Source organism: Meles meles, chromosome X (genome assembly GCF_922984935.1).
Source record: "Meles meles chromosome X, mMelMel3.1 paternal haplotype, whole genome shotgun sequence".
Classification (NCBI taxonomy): Eukaryota; Metazoa; Chordata; class Mammalia; order Carnivora; family Mustelidae; genus Meles; species Meles meles.
In genome coordinates, this window is record NC_060087.1 from 96,378,859 (window position 1) to 96,384,858 (window position 6,000).

Here is a 6,000-nt window from a genome sequence, read left to right on the forward strand (position 1 = left end):
AAAACCCAGATGTTGGAATTATCAGACAAAGTATTTAAAACATCAGTTATACCTTGGCTCCGTGAAGTTAAGGAAGAAACCCTAGAATGGATAGATATTCTCAGCAGAGAAATAAAAAGTATATAAAAAAGAACCATATGGAAAATTTAGAACTAAAAACTACAACATTTGAAATGAAAAAATTACCATCTGGACTCAATAGTAGACTAGAGATGACAGAGGATAGAACTAGTAACTAGAAAAATAGGTCACTAAAAGAAATACTGTATGATTTCATTTATTTTATTTTATTTTTTTAGTATTTTACTTATGGGACCCCTGGGTGGCTCAGTGGGTTCAGTGTCTGCCTTCTGTGTAGGTCATGATCCTGGAGTCCCAGGATCCAGCATGGCATTGGTCACCCTGCTCAGCAGGGAGCCTGCTTCTCCCTCTGTCCCTCACCCCACTCGTGCTCTCTCTCGCTCTCAAAAATAAATATATAAAATCTTTTTAAAAAGTGGTAAAATACTAACGCTAAACAGATTGCGAAAGTTAAGTGTATACATTGTAATTTCTACTGAAGTTATGAAAAATATAATTCAAGGGAAAACATCAGACAAGCCAATATATTAATTGAAATAGAATAGTAAGAAAAATATCCAGCCAACTCAAAAGAAAGCAGGAAAGGGGTTAGAGAAGGGTAAAAACAGTGGGGCCAGGCAGCAACAAATACTGTCATACCTAAATCAAATCATGACAGCAATTACATGGAGTGTTAAAACTCTAACCACAAATTAAAAGGCAGACATTGAAATTAAATTATAAAAAACAAGACCTAATTACATGCTGTCTGTAAGAAATACACTTTAAATATAAAGGCATATATAGGCTAAAAGTAAAATGATGGAGTCATCTGACCATGAGACAGCAGCAGCTGGAGCCACGTGATCCTGTGCTGGGGACCAGACCAAGACCTGGCGTTGGAGCCTTGCCAGGCCCTGTGCCCTTTGCTGCTGTGGTTCTCGCCCTGTGCTTTCAGTGGAGGTACTGTATTGGTAATCGCTGGAGGAGATTTTTCAGTTGTTGCTTCTGACACTCGATTGAGTGAGGGCTTTTAATTCGCACCTGGGATGGCCCCAGGTGTTACAAATTAACAGACAAAACAGTCACTGGATGCAGCAGTTTTCATGGAGACTGTCTTACCTTGACCAAGATTACTGAAGCAAGACTAAAAACATGTAAGCATTCTAATAACAAGACCATGACTACAGGGACAATTGCTGCAATGCTGTCCACAACCGTCCATTCAAGACACTTCTTTCTATATTATGTTCACAACATCATCTGGGAACTGGATGAAGAAGGGAAAGGAGCTGTGTACAACTTTGACCTGGTCTGATTCTACCACTGAGACTCTTTCAAGTCTGGAGGCGCAGCAAATCCCCTGCTTGACCACCAGGTTGGTTTTAAGAGCAGGCAGAATACGGACCATGTCCCACTGTCCTTGGACAGAGTCACGCATCTTGTGAAAGATGTCTTCACTTCTGTGGTGGAGAGGGATGGTTTTACTGGGGATGCACTCATATCTGCATCATAACTAAGGAGGGCAGCAGGGAGGGGACAGTTCCCCTGCGGAAGGATTGAGCTGTGTATTGTTATCATTAATCACTTTAAAACTGGTTAGTTTTGGGACGCCTGGGTGGCTCAGTGGGTTAAGCCTCTGCCTTCAGCTCAGGTCATGATCCCAGGGTCCTGGGACCAAGCCCCTCATCAGACTCTCTGCTCAGTGGAGAGCCTGCGTCTCCTGTCTCTCTGCCTGCCTTTCTGCCTACTTGTGATCTCTGTCTGTCAAATAAATAAATAAAATATTTTTAAAAAACTGGTTAATTTTGTATCTTGGAACTATCCAACTCATTTCTTTTATTAAAAAGTGAAGCCTGAAGTAATAAAGAAAGTAAAATGATGAAAAAAATATACAATGCAAATAATAATTGAAAAAAATGCTGTGGTGGCTATGTATATCAGACAAAGGAAACTTCAGAGCAATACCTATTACCAGGAATGAAGAAGGAACTAATTATGAAAGAATTAGTTCACCAAGACATAACAATCCTAAATGCATATGCAGCTAACAACAGATCTTCCAAAGACACCTGATAGAAAGTAATATAAATGAAAGAGGAAATAGACAAATACACAAATGTATATGGTGACTTCGATACAGGTATTTCAGTAATTGATAGAAAAACTAGAATGGAGATGAATATGAATATAGAACGCCTAAACGATACTGTCACCAGCTTGAATTAATTTTATCAAGTACACATGGGACATATTCTGGGCCATAAACAAACCTTAAAATCGTTAATGGAAGTCGTACAAGGTACTTTTGCTGACCATAATGATATTAAACTAGATAGTAATAATGGAGACAAAATAATATATGGAAAATCCTCTAATATTTGGAAAAAATTACTAAATAACAAGTGAATTATTGGAAAAGATCCAAGGGAAATTAGAACATATTTTAGCTGAAATTAAATTTAAATTATAACATTTGTGAGACTCATCTAATGTAGTTGTTCAGGGGAAGTGTGTGGCACTAAATGCATGTTTTAGAATAGAAAAAGGTTTCAAAGTGGGAGTCTAAGCTTCCACCTTAAGAAACTCGTAAAGCAAATTAAATTCAAAGAAAACAGAGGGAAGGAAATGGTAAAGATAAGAGCAGAAATTAATGAAATTGAAAACAAAAACAATTGAGAAAATCAATGAAACTAGAAGGTATAGCCTTGAAAATTTTCCGTAAAACTGATAAATCTGTATCAACACTAACAAAAAATTGAGTGAAGACAGATTGCCAAAATCAAGAACGAAAGAGAGAATATCACTACAGAACATACAGGCATAAAAAGATATGAAGGGAATACTAAAGACAATTATATGCATGTAAATATGAAAACTTAAATTGAACCAATTATTCTTTTTTCTATTGATTTATTTATTTGTTCATTTATTTATTTTTAATTTAATTTTTTCATGTTCCAAGATTCATTGTTTATGCACCACACCCAGTGCTCCATGCAACATGGGCCCTCCTTAATATCCACCACCAGGCTCACCCATCACCCCACCATCCCCTCCAAAAACCTCAGTTTGTTTCTCAGAGTCCACAGTCTCCCATGGTTCATCTGCCCCTCTGATTTCCCCCAACTCACTTTTCCTTTCCTTCTCTTAATGTCTTCCATGTTATTCTTTACGCTCCACAAGTAAGTGAGACCATATGATAATTGACTTGCTCTGCTTGACGTATTTCACTCAGCATAATCTCCTCCAGTCCCATCCATGTTGATACAAAAGTTGGGTATTCATCCTTTCTGAACGCTGTGTAATATTCTATTGTATATATGGACCTATGGACCATATCGTCTTTTTTTTTCAAGATTTTATTTATTTGACAGAGAAAGATCACAAGTAGGCAGCGAGGCAAGCAGAGAGAGAGAGAGGAGGAAGCAGGCTCCCTGCCGAGCACAGAGCCTGATGTGGGACTCGATCCCAGGACCCTGAGATCATGACCCGAGCTGAAGGCAGAGGCTTAACCCACTGAGCCATTCAGGTGCCCCTGGACCCTATCTTCTTTATCCATATGTCTGTTGAGGGGCATCTTGGTTCTTTCCACAGTTTGGAAACTGTGGAAATTGCTGTGGCCATTGCTGCTATGAACACTGGGGTACAGATGGCCCTTCTGTTCACTACATCTGTACCTTTGGAGTAAATACCCCGTAGTGCAAAAATGTTCATCATTATTAGCCTTCAGGGAAATTGAACCAATTCTTAAAAGATACAGATTACTAAAGTGCACTCAAGAGGAAATAAGAAAGTATATAGTCCTGTATCTATTAAAGAATTTGAATTCATAGTTAAATAAACTTCCAAAAAGGAGACTCTATGTCCAGGTGGCACCACTGGAGGACCCTGTCAATCATTTAAGGAAGGACTGGTACTAAATCTATACCATCTCTTTCAACATCATCCTGATATCAAAATCAGAAAAAAAAATCAAAGAAAATGAGAATCCAGTATCCATCATGAATATAATTGTGAAACCCTAAACAAAATATTAACAAGTAAAAATCAATAATATATGAAAATGATGATATATGAGAACCAAATGAAATTTATCTCCGGAATGTAGAGATGAGTTATTTCTGAAAACAACAAATTTAATTCACCAAAATAATAGATTAAAGAAGAAAAAATATGCAATCATATAAAAGAAAGGCTGGAAGAAAACTGATAAAATTCAACATTAGTTGGTTATTTTAAGAATTGTCTATAAACAAGGAGTCAGAGGGGACCTTATCCAACCTGATAAGGAGAATATGTTTTTAAAAAAAGACACCTAGAGGCACCTGGGTGGCTCAGTGTGTTAAAGCCTCTGCCTTCGGCTCAGGTCATGATTCCAGGGTCCTGGGATCGAGTCCTGCATCGGGCTCTCTGCTCAGCAGGGAGCCTGCTTCCCTTCCTCTCTCTCTGCCTGCTTCTCTGCCTACTTGTGATCTCTCTCTGTCAAATAAATAAAGTCTTAAAAAAAAGACACCTAAAAACAAAACAAGAAAAAATTCCTTAGGTGATAACATATTTAATGGTGAAAGACTGAATACTTTTTACTTAAGATCAGGAATCAGGGTATAATGTTCACTTCAACCTCTTATGTAACTTCATACTTGATCTCCTCTTGAGTGAAATGAGGCAAGAAAAAGAAATAAAATGTATACAAATTGGAAAAGAAGAAACCAATCTGTCTTTATCCATAGATGTCATGATATTCTAAATAGAAAATACCGAGGAATCTACAAACAAGGTCCATACACAAAAATCAGTTATTTTCCCAAATGCTGACAGTGAACAATTGGAGAACAAACTTTTTAAGTCCACACAGCATGAAACTCTTATGCATAAATTTAACAAAACATAAATATCTGTTTGCTGAAAATTACTGAGCATGGATAAAAAGACTCAATATTGTTACATTTCATTTCTCTCCAAACCAATCTATAGATTCAATTCAATCACAATAAAATCACAGCAGGATATTTGTAGATATAGAAAAGCTGGCTCAGAAAAGTATGTAGAAATGCAAAGGAACTTAAATAGACAAAACAACTTGGAAAAAGAAGAGTAAGTTGGAGGACTCACACAATCTGATTTCAAGATTTACTATAAAGCTACAGTAATCAAGACATGATGGTATTGGTGAAAGGATAAACACACAGATTATTGGTACAGAATCTAAAGTACAGAAATAGAGCCACAAAGATATAGACAATCAATTTTTTTGTTACATCTACTGGATTTCTTGTTGTTCCTGCATTTTAAAAAAATATTTTTGTGGTAAAAATGTATAACATAAAATTTACCATCTTAACCATGTCTAAGTGTATAGTTCAGTAGTGTTAGGTATATTCACATTGTTGTGAACTAATAATCTCCAGTAATTTTTCATCTTGCAAAACTGAAACTCTATACCCATTAAAGAACTGCTAATTTTCTTCTCACTCCAGCCCCTGGAAACCACTCTCCTATTTTCTGTTTCTATGAATCTGACTACTTTAGATACTTCATATAAGTGAAATCATACAGTATATGTCTTTTTGTGACTCCCTTATTTTAAGTCGCATAATGTCCTCGAGATTCATCCATGTTTTGCATGTATCAGGATTGCCTTTCTTTTGTCAAACTGAATTTTGACAAGGTTCTAAAGTCAATTAAATGGAAAAAATAGTCTTTTCGAAAATCATGGCTGAAAAATTGAATAGTATGCAAAAAGAAAAAAAACGAGTATATCCAGTGCCCACATCTTGGTAACTATTACTATTATTATATAATAGTTACTATTACTATTACTATTATCTTGGTTACTATTACCATTCTCCAATGAAAGGAACCCTGGACTCTTGGAAAAATGGCTAAATGTAGGGGCAGGGAAGAAATATACAATATGAGCCTGGAACATTTTGTATT

General features: G+C 36.4%; 1 pseudogene; it reads left to right on the forward strand.

Annotated features, from left to right (window-relative positions):
• LOC123934720 overlaps positions 1–1,623 on the forward strand; it is a 127,805-nt pseudogene extending 126,182 nt beyond the window's left edge.
• The last annotated feature ends 4,377 nt before the right edge of the window (positions 1,624–6,000 follow it).